At 38.5% G+C, this 14,496-nt stretch overlaps 1 protein-coding gene and 1 long non-coding RNA gene across 7 annotated transcripts in view; both read left to right on the top strand.

Annotated features, from left to right (window-relative positions):
- LOC101273691 (recombining binding protein suppressor of hairless) overlaps nt 1-14,496 on the top strand; it is a 231,021-nt gene that overhangs the window by 128,717 nt on the left and 87,808 nt on the right. The gene's annotated exons all lie outside the window — the stretch shown is intronic.
- Nucleotides 4,397-13,324, top strand: LOC125964204 (uncharacterized). The gene is made up of 2 exons (XR_007476947.1): nt 4,397-11,179; nt 11,399-13,324. It is a non-coding gene; the product is annotated as an uncharacterized LOC125964204 (long non-coding RNA).

Below are 14,496 nucleotides of genomic sequence, written 5' to 3'. Positions count from 1 at the left end.
CATCTAATGTGTTCAATACCTGAATATGGTGTTCAGTAGTCTTGAGGTCTGTTGTTGCATTTAGCCCTTGCCATCCTCTAGTGAGGAAGATAGTGTTCCTCTGTTTTACAGAAACTTAAGCAAGCTTACCTGTTGGTTGGTGGGAGAGTTGAAATTCAAACTCATGTCTCTGGATTCCAGTTCCATTGCCATGAACGTCTTCTAGTGATTGTGCAGTCTAATATGTGATAATGCTTCCCCACATGTAGTTACTGCTTAGTCATCCATCAACACATGATTGGCTGTGCCCACTAACCAGAGGAGCCCCTTCCCTCAGTCCAGGCAGAGAATAGATCTGAGGCAGGAGGGTAAAGTTGAATAGGGAATTGGTTTATGCAGGATTTTTGTTTTTAATAGACTTTTTTTAATAGATATTTTTTTAGAACAGTTTTATGTGGGATTTTTGCCTCTGAATTTTAGAATATGATTTTGGAAGGAAGGTTGTGGAAAGAACACAGGCTGGTGGTCATGAAATAGATTCTCTTCACCGCTAACTAATTTGGTAATATCCCTGCTTTGCTTATTTTCTGTGTAAATGATATCTTTGATCTAGGCTTTAAGTTAGAAATGATACTATATGTGCCAGAGAGCTTAGAGAGTAATTCTCACACCATGTAAATGAAAGGTATCACTATTAAAAATGACTCAAGTCTCATGTTTTTGGTACTCTAGATACATTCATTCTTTTTATTATACTGAAGTACTTTTAATTTTGTTTTATGTAAATCTTTTATTTTAAGGTTTCTGCTGTCAAATTTTGTTGTTTTTCTAACTAAGACAGCGGCTGTGGATGTGGCTTAAAAACTGATGAACTTCTACAATGATGAGCCTTTATGGAGCAATGAAAGGCTGCTTACAAATTGTAGCCACAGTTGCAATGAATTCTGTGTTTGTTCCCTAAGGGTGAATGTGTTTTGAGGGGAGTGAGTTAGGATAGTACAAATTGAGAGAGTGTTTCTATTCTGGGAATCTTTGGAGCAGTCATTTCTGCTACTGCTCTTTATTTCTTATGACTTTGAAGGAATTTGGAATGTTTTGCTTGACTTTTTGATGATCTTTAAGTGTATTACTTGGATATGTGTAAAGGTAAATTGTCATTTTAGTTGTTTTATGGACATGGTTTCTGTCATCAAATATTTTTGCCCTCAGCAATTACTGTGTGTAATAGCACTTATGGATGATGCTTTACCTGTGTCTGCTGTTTAAATGTTGGATTGTTTGGAACTAAATATTTTCCATTTGGTATGATTAGCTCATACATATAGTTTTAGGCACAGTGCGTATACCTGTTTTCATTTCAAAAGTATATGGTTTTAATACGTTGTTGAGCAGATCCAAATAGTTAACTATAAATTATTAAAAGTAGTTTTACTCTGAGATACTGAAGCTCACACCTGGAGCTGAGTTACAAGAAATAAGGTGAGCCTTGGTATTTTCTATCAAAATATCTAGAAGATAAATTTCTCCAATGAAAAGAATTCTAGGAAATATTTATTTCAAAAAAAGAAAAAAAAGGGGAAGAGTGGTAGAGCGATAGTTGAAACAAATGAGGCTCCCTGACCAAAGAAAACAAAAACCAAAAAAACCCATAACTGTATATGTGAGATTATAGTATTTAGGAAGTTATTAGAGTATATATTTGCAAACCTATAAACTATTTATGTATTTATTTATTTTTATAAATTTGTTTATTTTTGGATGCATTGGGTCTTTCTTGCTGCTTGCAGGCTTTCTCTAGTTGCAGCGAGCAGGGGCTCCTCTTCATTATGGTGCACGGGCTTCTCATTGCAGTGGCTTCTCTTGTTGCAGAGCAGGGACGCCGGCTCTAGGCATGCGGGCTCAGTAGTTGTGGCACGCGGGCTCAGTAGTTGTAGCACGTGGGCTCTAGCGCGCAGGCTCAGTAGTTGTGGCATACGGGCTTAGTTGCTTCGTGGCATGTGGGATCCTTCTGGACCAGGGTTTGAACCCATGTCCTCTGCATTGGCAGGCGGGTTCTTAACCACTGTGCCACCATGGAAGCCCAAATTGCTTAGTATTGAAGATATTCAAAAAGTACAGGTTGAATATGCTGTTAAAATGAACTTTTTTGTTGTTAAATTGCCTCATTTTTCCTCGTAGTTAAGAGAGTTTAAACCTTGACAGTAACTTCTTTTATTGTGTGGGACAGGATTTTATGCACATTAAAAATAACAGTTTTTGTGAATTGTAGTTATTATCCACAATTACTTTTAGATATAAAAGCATTCCCAGCGCCTGAGGTGCACGTGGCTCCGGTGAGAGCAGAGCATGTCTTTTCGAGGCAGAGGTTGCGGCTGCAGAGGAGGATTTGGACGAGGGGCGGCCGCGGAGGTTTTAACAAAGGCCAGGACCAAGGACCTCCAGAGCAAGTAGTTTTATTAGGAGAGTTCATGCATCTCTGTGAAGATGACATAGTTTGTAAATGTTCCATAGATGAGAATAAGGTGCCTTATTTCAGTGCTCGAGTTTATTTAGAAAACAAAGAACAAATTGGAAAAGTGGATGAAATATTTGGACAGCTTAGAGATTTTGTTTTTCAGTTAAATTGTCAGAGAACATGAAGGCATCTTCCTTTAAAAAACTACAGAAGTTTTATATAGATCCATGTAAGCCGCTGCCGTTGCAGAGGTTTCTACCTCAGCCTCAGGTGAGAAGGGATCTCCAGGAGGCGGTGGCCGGGGAGGTCGGAGGAGGAAGAGGACATGAAGTGTAACAGTTGACAGAAACTTTGCCAGTTGACTTCTGCATTAACCTCATGATCTACTTCTGTGGATCAGAAACTTGTTTCTTGATCAAATCTTAAAGAACTGGTCATTTTATGACAGTGGAGCTAAAACGTCAATGTCAACAAAAAACAAGTGAGGCAGAACAGGCAATTTTCCTCCAAAAGAGTATGAACAAGTATTCTAATATTCTGTACAAAGCTTGAAACTTGTGGGTGTTTAATAAAGGGGCAGCTTTCATTTGAAGCGTATTCGAATTTTTAAAATAAAGTGTTTTATTCCTTTAAGTTAAAAAAAAAAAAGCATTCCCAGTGAGTTACTTCTGATTCATAATCAGATTTTAGCAGAGCAGATGTGGGCTACCAAAGGAAAAATTAGCCAAAAATATTAGGGGGTTAGAGAGCACTTTGTGTAACATTTAACTTTAGTTTCTTGGCTAGTTTATATGAATAATTAAAGTTTCGAGGCAGTTAAATTTTCTTTTCTTCTCTTGGGATCTTACAGTTGTCACTAGTAGCTATAATCACTAGGGAAATGGAAGTATTATTTCCATAAACAGATGGCTTTTCCAGCACTGGTCCCTAACAGTGCTACTGAGGTTCCTGTTTATGTTGGATGATTTCCTAATCACACCAACTTGGTATACTTTTGAAAGATGACACCTGACAATAGAATATGATGTAGTTATTAAAATGACTTAGTGAACTTGAGAATTTACAAAAGTTGAGAGTATATATAATTCCCACGTTCCTGGGGGAAGATAGTCTGTTCCTGTGAGAGGAATCACCTAGTAATGGATACTGATGCCTCAGCTATCCTCTCAGGGATTCCTTAGCTACCTCTTCCACTTTTTGACTTTCATTAGCTCTGACATCAGTGCTTTTTTCATTTCTGCTTGGTCAGATGACTAGCCCATCCAGTGGTTTGAGGCATTGGTAGGTTTTTGTTAGGATTAAGGATAGGTTTCTGTTGTGTACAAGGAAGATTTTCAGAGAATACAGTGATACAATTACTTAAAATGACAAAATCACGTATTTTTTCTGCTCTAATGTGAGCTTTTATTTGCTATTAATAGGATTATCTTCTCCCTTTTAATGTGTCTGTTTTCCTTTTCCTGTTGGACATTTTGTTTTGTTTTGTTTTGTTTTTGGCTCTGCCACGCTGCGTGGCTTGCGGGATCTTAGTTCCCTGACCAGCGATTGAACCTGTGCAGTGAAAGTGCAGGGTCCTAACCACTGGACCACCAGGGAATTCCCCTGTTGGACATTTTAAAACAAAGACATATTGGGGATTCACATGTATACTTACGCTCCTAAAATTTCAAAAACACGAGTCAACTATTAGGATTCTAAAAACTTTGCATTTGTAAGCTATATTTACTCTGTAGCAAGAATTATCTGTATTTTTGAGGTCATTTTTAAATATATGAAAGGAATCTAGTGACAAAATTTGTGAAGACAGGTTGCCTTTTGAAAAGACAGGGTAGTGCTTTATTTCTTTAGTATAACTGGTTGGGGTAAGTTGTAAGAGTGAATAGAGTCTTGGCATATATATCTCGATTTTGGAGCTATTAAAAATTTGTCAAGGGACTTACCTGGTGGTCCAGTGGGTAGGACTTCAAATTGGTAAGAACTGGTGGGAGCTAAAATGTGGTTTGACACAGGTTGAGGAAGTGGAGACAGGTCTTTCAAGAGCAGTGGTTCAGAACTTGGTGGGAATGGAACCTAGGTGTTGTGATGGAGGAATAGGCTTGACATGTTTAGATGCTTATTGGAAGGAACACAAAGAGGGAAGGGGATGAAATTTAAATGGGAACTCCTGTTGGTGCCTTTTCTGTAACATTGTGCAGCTTCTTATGTATTAATGGAAAGTCAACATTAAAGGGGGTTTTGTTGGGGACAGGGGCACACATTCAGTAATGTGACAATGAAGACATCATGAACTTGATTCTCTTAACTTTTCAGAGTCTTTCCACATTGACTATCTCATTTAAAAAAAAATTTTTTTTTTTGGTCACACTATGTGGCATGTAGAACTTCCCTGACCAGGAATTGAACCCGTACCCCCTGCAGTGGAAGCGTGGAGTCTTAACCACTGGACCACCAGGGAAGTCCTGACTATCTCATTTTAATGAGGGAAAATATTCTGTATTTTTCTCCTCAAGGGTTGATGTTTATTCGTTGATTCTTTCATATATTTTTGCTTGGTGTCCCTAGTGACTGAGGTGGTGGATTTAATAAATTCATATGAAGCCAAAGAAGATTGCCTGTCTTTGGGGTCTTGATCCATATACTACAAGAGCTATGTGGCCTGTGCAGCACTTTGTTTTGCTTTGTACTGTACTATAGTCTCTAGACTTTTGGTTGTTTACCTATATCAGTAGAAAGTTAATGTGTACCCCAGTATATGTGATTGTGTATTAAAAAATTATAATGAAGTGTTGTACTTTACTAATATACACATTGAAGTATCTATAGAAATTTCAAATGTTAAAAAATTTTGTGATAAAAATGAGGTAAACAAAATTTTGAAGATACTTTTAATAGAATGGTAGAACCCCTTTTTATCTTCACAAGTATTTTTTGAGAGTAGTGTATTTAAGTTTACTTTGTTATTTTTTAATTGTGGTATATATAATATGCATCATTTTTTAAAAATCTTGGTTAATACTTTGAGAGTCATTCAAAGGGCTAGTTTTAAGTTAGTTCTATACAAATCAGGTGATTTTCATAGTTGAAAAGCCATTGTTTAAAATGCCATGCTTACCTTAAGTGTTTTTAATTTTACAGAAGTAACTGCTAGATCACATACTACAGGAAGGTCATGTCTTCACAGGAAAAGTAATCAATTTGGGGACCTTTTTGTGTAAGAAAAATGAGTAACTCGTCAAGTTTCAAAACCTTTTAAGTGCTTTGCCACAAGATGAAGAGCAAACCTCTATGTGGTACAAAAGGTTTTCAAGGTTACTCCCTGTTTCATGAAGATATAGTGTAACTAACCATATCCATGACATCTGGTAGTACTTTGTGTCATTCTGTTGTCATTTTCTTTGCTTCCTAATTGAAAGATTAAATGAATGAGTTTCTTGTGTGATGGGATCTCAGTAAGCTTTTTATAGAAATCTTGTTTTATTTTGCTTAAAGCAGCCACTCTCATAGCAGATAATACTCTTACTGATTTTCCATAAAAAGCTTTAATTAAAATAGGTCAAAGAAGCTCCCTCCTGAAGACATTGTGTCTTTTTGTTCAGTTTTCTATCCCTTGTACCTGTAAGAGTTCCTGTCATGTAAAAGGCACTCAGTAAATATTTAACTGTAGAATGAATTTGCAGTTGAGAATATGTTTTCCTATAGATATTTTCTTAGAAAACTTTGCATTTCATTAAGAAGCCAGCAAAGACTAAATAAACAGAGGCATATCAGAAAAAACATAACTACCTACTGTATGACAAATTTCCCGCACTATGTAGTTTTTCTAATACCAATTCCCCCCCCATAATCTTCAACAGTGTTTTCTGTGCATATTTATATAGTAATTTACTGACAGAAAAATACATTTTGGTTTATGTTCATGTTGTTCCCCAAGTCATACTTCAGCCTTTTCTACCATGACAGGAAGAATAAGTCTTTCCCATGATATGTGGCTTCCTTTTTTTTTTTTGACCGCTGCACGCGGGATTTTAGTTCCCCAACCAGGGATCGAACCTGTGCCCTCTGAAGTGGAAGTGTGAAGTCTTAATCACTGGACTGCCAGGGAAGTCCCTGTGGCTTTTTATCTTACACTGTTTTATAAGAAGTCACAAAAGAAGCATGTAAACTCAATGACATTTTCCAAAGTACTGAATTGAAAATCATGACTTTAAACCTTGCCAGAGAGAAAAAACTCACAACCTATAGAGACCTGTTATGTTTTAAGTACTTAAAATTTTAAGTATTTTACTAATTGTGATTGCTTTGCACTGTCATTTGCTAATATTTTGGGGCAAAATTTATATATACAGTGAAGTTACTGTTGATAATAGATGTAAATCTATATTTTAAAAAGTTATCTTGGTTATTATTATCTTCTTTTTGACTGTCTTGTTATATCTGATTAATCATTATTTTTACTTGGTAAAGAGGGAATACTAGGAGGAAGAGGTACCCTCCTGCCATTTATTTATTTAGTGTGCTTAAATTATTAGTACTATCTCCAATACCTCTTTTGTTGCAGAAATTATCTTAAGTCCTTCACCTGTTTTTTTGAGGGCTCAGGTCATTAAACTAGGAAATTTGTGATGTGCTGAAACAGATCAGTCAGTGAGGGCACCATTATCAACCTTTCACATTGTGGAACACCTTTTATTCCCTCAGGTTGGGATCATCTGACATAGACTGAGCCCTAGTGATGTATTCAAAGGATTTTGAGTGCCAACTATGTCCCAGGCACTAGGATATACCAGTGGACAAAACAGACCAAAATATATATATAAAAATATGTATAATCTGCCAGTGTATAGAGGTTGCATTTTAGTGAGAGAGGCAAAAACCAAATAAGTTAAATATTTATTGAGATTAGGGCTTCAGAAGAGAAAGAGTGTTGGAAATAGGATAGGGAGTATCAGAAAGAGGTTGCAACAAGATAAAGTGGGTCTCTGAGGTGGTGACACTTGAGCAAAGGACCTTAAGGATAAGTTGAGAATGTGAGGCATGTTTTATGTGGGGACAGAACATTCCAGCAAGCAGGAACAGCAAATGTAAAGACCCTGAGGCAAAGCGTGCCTAAATTAGATATGGTATGTGAAGTAAAGACAAGAATCAAAGCTAACCTCATGTTCTGGTTTGAGCAATGGTAATTACAGGGTTGCTATCATTTGATATGGGAAACAGGTTTTGGGTGTGAGATTGGGAGATGAGGATGTATGTACAGGAATAATTTGCTGGCATGGCTTCTGGATTTTGCATGGTGATGGATCAAAAACTGTCCCTCAGGCAAGAAATGTGATTTTGAATAACTTTCACTCTCAATTGACGACACTTAGGGAAGATAAACTAATTTATTTGCTCAAGCCAAAGGTAATTAATAAAGGAAGGGAACTTTCCTGGAGTAAATGAGTGTTTACACACTAATTTTGGAATTCTTAAATGATTACTTGAAATTTTCTTGCTTTATTCTATTAAAATGCAGAACATCTCTCCCAACCCTGTTTTTTTAAAATTAATTGATTTAATTTATTTTTGGCTGCATTGGGTCTTCGTTGCTGCATGTGGGCTTTTCTCTAGTTGTGGCGAGCGGGGGCTACTCTTCATTGTGGTGTATGGGCTTATTGCTGTGGCTTCTTTCTCTTGTTGTGGAGCATGGGCTCCAGGCGCGTGGGCTTCAGTAGTTGTGGCACGTGGGCTCAGTAGTTGTGGCTCACGGGCTGTAGAGTGCAGGCTCAGTAGTTGTGGCGCATGGGCTTAGTTTCTCTGTGGCATGTGGGATCTTCCCAGACCAGGGCTCGAACCCCTGTCTGCTGCATTGGCAGGCAGGTTCTTAACCACTGCGCCACCAGGGAAGCCCCCAACCCTGTTGATTTAAACAATACATGTGGTAATATTGTATAGATTGGTATGTAATCTCTGACATATGAGGATCATAATTCTGAGACTGTTTAGATAGAAACAGGGAAATAGGGAGGTATAATACTAAGACTAATGGGAAGAAGAAACAAATTTTTTACCACTGTGATGTTGTGATTTATAAATCTGGTCATCAGATGACCAGAATATATTTCTCATACGTATTTGGTGTTGTCCACGGTTCCTGGCTCACAGCTCCTAAAACCCATGGAATTTCCTGAGTGATAAAGGTGTCTTTTGTTACGTTAATGTGGTAACATGTGGCCCTTTCCCCATACCTAGCCCTTTTCATCTCTTCCAGTTGGCTATTCCTGAGTTATATCCTTTTATAAGAAACCGGTAATGTAGTAAGTGTGAGCCACTCTAGCAAATTAATCGAACCCAAGGAGGGGGTCATGGGAACCTCTGGTCTATATAGCTGGCTGGTCAGAAACACACGTAATAAGTTGGGCTTGAGACTGGCTTCTGAAACCCAAGTTGGAGGTCATTGGAACCTCGGAGATCTATCTCCCGGTAGATAGTGTCAGAATTGAGTTGAATTGTAGGACACCTTTCTGCTGTCCAGGGAACTGCTTGTTGGTATGAGAAGTCCCCTTTCCATGTTGGAATTAGTAGCAGAACCTGAACCTACATTTAACCACATACTTCGGTCTTAAGGCATCACTTGAATGATTTTTTTTTCTGAGAATGCTTTATGTTATAAACAATTAATTCTGGGCAACTGTGTATCAAAATATCTGCATTATATGGCCTGTTTTCTATACAAACTATGTTTATCTTTCTATATGAGCTTTCTGTTTTGATGCTGTATTTATAAATTTGGAAATACATGCATGCTGGGTAGGCTCCATTGCCTTAGTTTATATAATAGATTATTCAGTAGAATCACTCCCCATAGGATCATCTTCTCTAGTTGATATGTTAAGAAATGAAGTACATTAAGGGCTGTTTTGGGGTGTGTGTGTGTGTGTGTGTGTGTGTGTGTATGTGTGTGTGTGTGCGCGCGCTTCATGTCTACTTTAGGATCACAATTAGTTGACGTTGATCTTTGTTTAAAGATCAACAACAGGGACTTCCCTGGTGGTGCAGTGGTTAAGACTCTGTGCTCCCAATGTAGGGGGCCTGGGTTCGATCCCTGTTCAGGGAACTAGATCCCACCTGCATGCCGCAACTAAGAGTTTGAGTGCTGCAACTAAGAGTTTGAATGACACAACTAAGGAACCCTCGAGCTGCAACTAAGGAGCCCACCTGCTGCAACTAAGACCCAGCACAACCAAATAAACAAGTAAATAAATATTAAAAAAAAGATCAACAGCAAATCATCAAAATATCATTAATCACTACTACTGCATTTTTGTCCTAATGGTAGCAGTTTTAACACACTTTTATTATGTTCTCTCTAGCATTGACATTTACGTCACACTTTTACTTTTTTTTTTTTTTTTTTTTTTTTGCGGTACGCGGGCCTCTCACTGCTGTGGCCTCTCCCGTTGCGGAGCACAGGCTCTGGATGCGCTGGCTCAGCGGCCATGGCTCACGGGCCTAGCCGCTCCACGGCATGTGGGATCTTCCTGGACCGGGGCGTGAACCCGTGTCCCCTGCATCAGCAGGCGGACTCTCAACCACTGCGCCACCAGGGAAGCCACGTCACACTTTTAAAAGCCAGAACCAAAGCCAAACAAAAAGCTAACCGTGGCATTTTGATAAATCCATGTACTAAAGATTCATAGGGATTGTTTTGTCTAATGCACGCAGGGGTTTCTGCCGTAACGCCATATACAGTTGGTCCTTTGTATCCGTAGATTCTGCATCTGAGAAGTCAACCAACTGTGGTTTGAAAATATTTGGGGAGAAAAAAAATCCAGAAAGTTCCAAAAAGCAAAATTTGAATTTGCAACTTGCTGGCAACTATTTACATAGCATTTATGGAACATTTACATTGTATTAAGTATTATAAGTAATCTAGAGATGAATTAAAGTATATGGGGGGGGGACTTCCCTGGTGGTCCAGTGGTAAAGAATCTGCCTTCCAATGCAGGGGATGCGGGTTCGATCCCTAGTCAGGGAACTAAGATCCCACATGCCGCGGGTCAACTAAACCCACGTGCCACAACTACTGAGCCCATGTGCCTCAACTAGAGAGCCTGCGTGCCACGAACTACAGAGCTCACGCGCGCCACAACTAAAGAGAGAAAACCTGCACACCACAACTAGAGAGAAGCCTGTGCGCCGCAATGAAAGATCCCAGATGCTACAACTAAGACCCAACGCAGCCGAAAAAGAAAAAAAAAAGAATAACAATAATAAAACTATATATATGGGAGGATGTGCATAGGTTATATGCAAATACTATGTGATTTTATATAAGGGACTTGGGCATCTGCAGATTTTGGTATCCAGGGGGGTCCTGGAACTAATCACCTGCAAATACTGAGGGGTGAATATGTAGCTTGACAAAACTTGAGATTTGCAAAATTGTGCAGTGAAAGTAATAAGACTCATGGGGAAAAAAGTTTTGGGACAGACTATTGAAATTCCATGAAACTGATCTTGGATACTAACTAAAAACAATAGCAATCCTAAAAAAACAAAGGACTAGCATTTGTACCTTGTGTTACCATCAGTCTTTGGAATCTTGAACCTTGGATTCAGCCTCTTCTAGTTGTAGGTCCTGGAAGGACATTGCTTCTAAGAGACTATTTTCATTAAAATAAAAAATCTAATCCTATGTGTAGCTTTCTTCATTAATCCATTTTTAAAAAAAATATTTATTTGTTTATTTGGTTGTTCTGGGTCTTAGTTGCGGCTCGCTGGCTTCTTTTTTTTTTTTTTTTGTGGTACGCGGGCCTCTCACTGTTGTGGCCACTCCCGTTGCGGAGCACAGGCTCCGGACGCACAGGCTCAGCGGCCATGGCTCACGGGCCCAGCCGCTCCGTGGCATGTGGGATCTTCCCGGACCGGGGCATGAACCCGTGTCCCCTGCCTCGGCGGGTGGACTCTCAACAACTGCGCCACCAGGGAAGCCCTCGCTGGCTTCTTAGTTGCGGTATGTGGGCTCCTTAGTTGTGGCATGCGAATTCTTAGTTGTGGCCTGCATCTTGGATCTAGTTCTCTGAGCAGGGATCGAATCCGGGTCCCCTGCATTGGGCTCATGGAGTCTTAACCACTGCACCACCAGGGAAGTCCCAATCCATTGTGTTAATACAGGGGGAATTTTTTGCAGCTTCTTCATCTGCACAGGCAGCTTTGTCAAATAGCTTAACCCAGTTAGCTGAAAGAGTAGCAATTCCTGAAGCCGCTAAACCAGCTACTACTCGTAAGAAAGAAAAGTACTTTTGTAGATTTTCAGGGCTTTTTCCTTAAAATATTCATCTGTTACTAAGCTTTCATCTTTATTTGTGGAAAAGCTTTCCCCTTTGCCTCAAAACATTAACATGCTAGGAAAAATAGTGTATGAAGCAACATAACTTCCTTTTACACTAGCATCATTCACCTATTTCTAGTTGCCTAAGAAGTAATTCACAGCAAAGAACATACATTATAGCAGAACAGACTTTACACTTGTTTTGATTTGATTTGTTAAATGCATAGGGTGAGTGGCAGGTGAGTTTAGCTGACGCTTCAACAACTTGGCAGTTAGGGACATCAGACCCCTGTGCAGTGGAAAATCCTCATGTAGCTTTACAGTCGGCCCTCTGTACCCACAGTTCCGCTTCCTTGGATTCACCCAACCATGGATTGCATGGTATTATAGTGTGTATTTATTGGAAAAAAAAAATCCGTGTGTAAGTGGACCTGCATAGTTTAAATCCATCGTGTGTAAGTGGACCTGCCTTGTTCAAATCCACGTTGTTCAAGGATCAACTGTATTAATTTTGGAATCGGGAAGACCAGGCTTTGAATTCTGGCTCTATCACATAAATGTCACTTTCTGCAAGTTACTTGACTTCTTTAAGCCTCAATTTGTGTATCTGTAAAATGGAATTAATTATACCTGTCCATAGAGTTTGGTAGTAAATAAAGGAGATAATTCCTGACAATTTTTTTTACACACTGAATTTACTATAGTAAGTGTTAGCTCTTAATTTGCAGTTGTCATTTATAATTCATAGTACTCTTCAGAGCATAGCATAACATATACCACTGTCAAGAAATATTTTCAGCAAGTTTAACATTTTTCAGATAATTTTTAGATGCTTATCAATTTTATTTAATATAAAATATGAGAAGGCAGGATTTTGTTTTTACTGTCAAATGTAGGTCACAAGGAAAACAGACACAAAATGTGGTAAATGAGATTTGTATTTTCATTTTTTTGGCAAAATTTTATATAGGAAACTGGTAAAATAATCAGAAAGTGAAGAGGCTGTAATTGTATTTAGGCTCGTGTGATGTAAGGGGATACAAACAGGTTTTTTCCTTTAGGTTTCAAAGGAGATGAACTTTTTTCTGTTTGAACGCTGTTAAAAGTTCTATACTGCTTTTGCCTATGACATGTAGTGGTTTTTAAGGTTTATATTCTCTCTTCCAACTCAAAGCTTTCATTTAACCAAATAAGTTGAACAGGAACTCCATTTAAAACTTCTCATTGATCCTTCTTATTTGATTTGATATTTCCTATTGACATTTTTATTCTTAGTACTATGCACTGAACTATTTTCAACAAATTCTATTGAGGAGTCATTTCTTGAAAACCTGTTACAGGCAAGATCTTTGAACACCTTAAGTTTTATAAAAGATGAGTTAAGACAGTTTGGTCTTTGGCTGTTTGTACCTTAGTGCAGAATCCAGCTATGCTCAGAACTTTTACTGTAATATAAAGATGAACATAATGACTCCTGTAATAGAGACATTTCACAAATACAGAAGAAGAAGGAGTGATTAATTTGGACTGGGGATTTCAGCAAAGCCTTCATGAAGGATTTCTTATTCCTCTTCTTATTTACCGGGCCCTCAGCGGTGAAAGCACCGAGTCCTAACCACTGGACCACCAGGGAATTCCCCTTAAACTTTTAAATTATGCTAGAGGAAGGTGAGTTCTGGAAATCGGGAGACGAGATTTTGTTCAGGAATACCTGGGTATATGGAATCTTAAAAAAAAAAAAAAAAGTGGTTCTGAAGAACCTAGGGGCAGGACAGGAATAAAGACGCAGATATAGAGAATGGACTTGAGGACACAGGGAGGGGGAAGGGTAAGCTGGAACAAAGTGAGAGAGTGGCATGGACATATATACTACCAAATGTAAAATCGATAGCTAGTGGGAAGCAGCCGCATAGCACAGGGAGATCAGCTCTGTGCTTTGTGACCACCTAGAGGGGTGGGATAGGGAGAGTGGGAGGGAGACTCAAGAGTGAGGAGATATAGGGATATATGTATATGTATAGCTGATTCACTTTGTTATACAGCAGAAACTAACACGCCATTGTAAAGCAATTATACTCCAATAAAGATGTTAAAAAAAAAAAAAAAGAATACCTGGGTACTCTCTGTCCTCTGTCCCTCCCAGTCAGGGTGTGGTTCTCATAGGAGACAGATGGATTAATTAAAAAACCATGAGTGCTCAGTTTGTAAACATTCCTTCAAATAGATGAAAACAAAGTCAGTGGAAGAGTAAGCCTGAGTAGTGGCAGAGTGAGAATGTGGCTGTTTTCTCCCTGGACCTGAGGCGTGTGTCACTGGCAGCTGTGAATGTCATTAGGGAGCCTGAGCCAAGATAAATCTGTGCCAAGATAGGCTGCTTGTGCTTCTGTTCTGTGTAGCCAGTGCCATTCAGTTAAGTTCTGTATCATTGGATAAATGGAGTAGGAGCCAGGTCAGGCCAAATAGATCAGGAGTGAGAGAGATTGTCTGTATAAGCTCTTCCTTTTATATATATGTATATATATACACACATATATATATACACATATATTTATATATACACACATATATATATGTGTGTGTGTGTATATATATATGTGTGTATATATATATATAACATATCTTCCTTGAAATGTTATACAATTAATACAGGAATATATTCTTGTATCATTATTATGATAGTTTAGAAGCCTCCAGTTCTACTTCTTTCCCCAGAGGTAACCAGTTTTAAAATTTTGAGATACATTCTTCCAGA

Source organism: Orcinus orca, chromosome 4, assembly GCF_937001465.1.
Source record: "Orcinus orca chromosome 4, mOrcOrc1.1, whole genome shotgun sequence".
Lineage (NCBI taxonomy): Eukaryota > Metazoa > Chordata > Mammalia > Artiodactyla > Delphinidae > Orcinus > Orcinus orca.
This window is presented reverse-complemented; position numbering and strand designations above follow the sequence as displayed.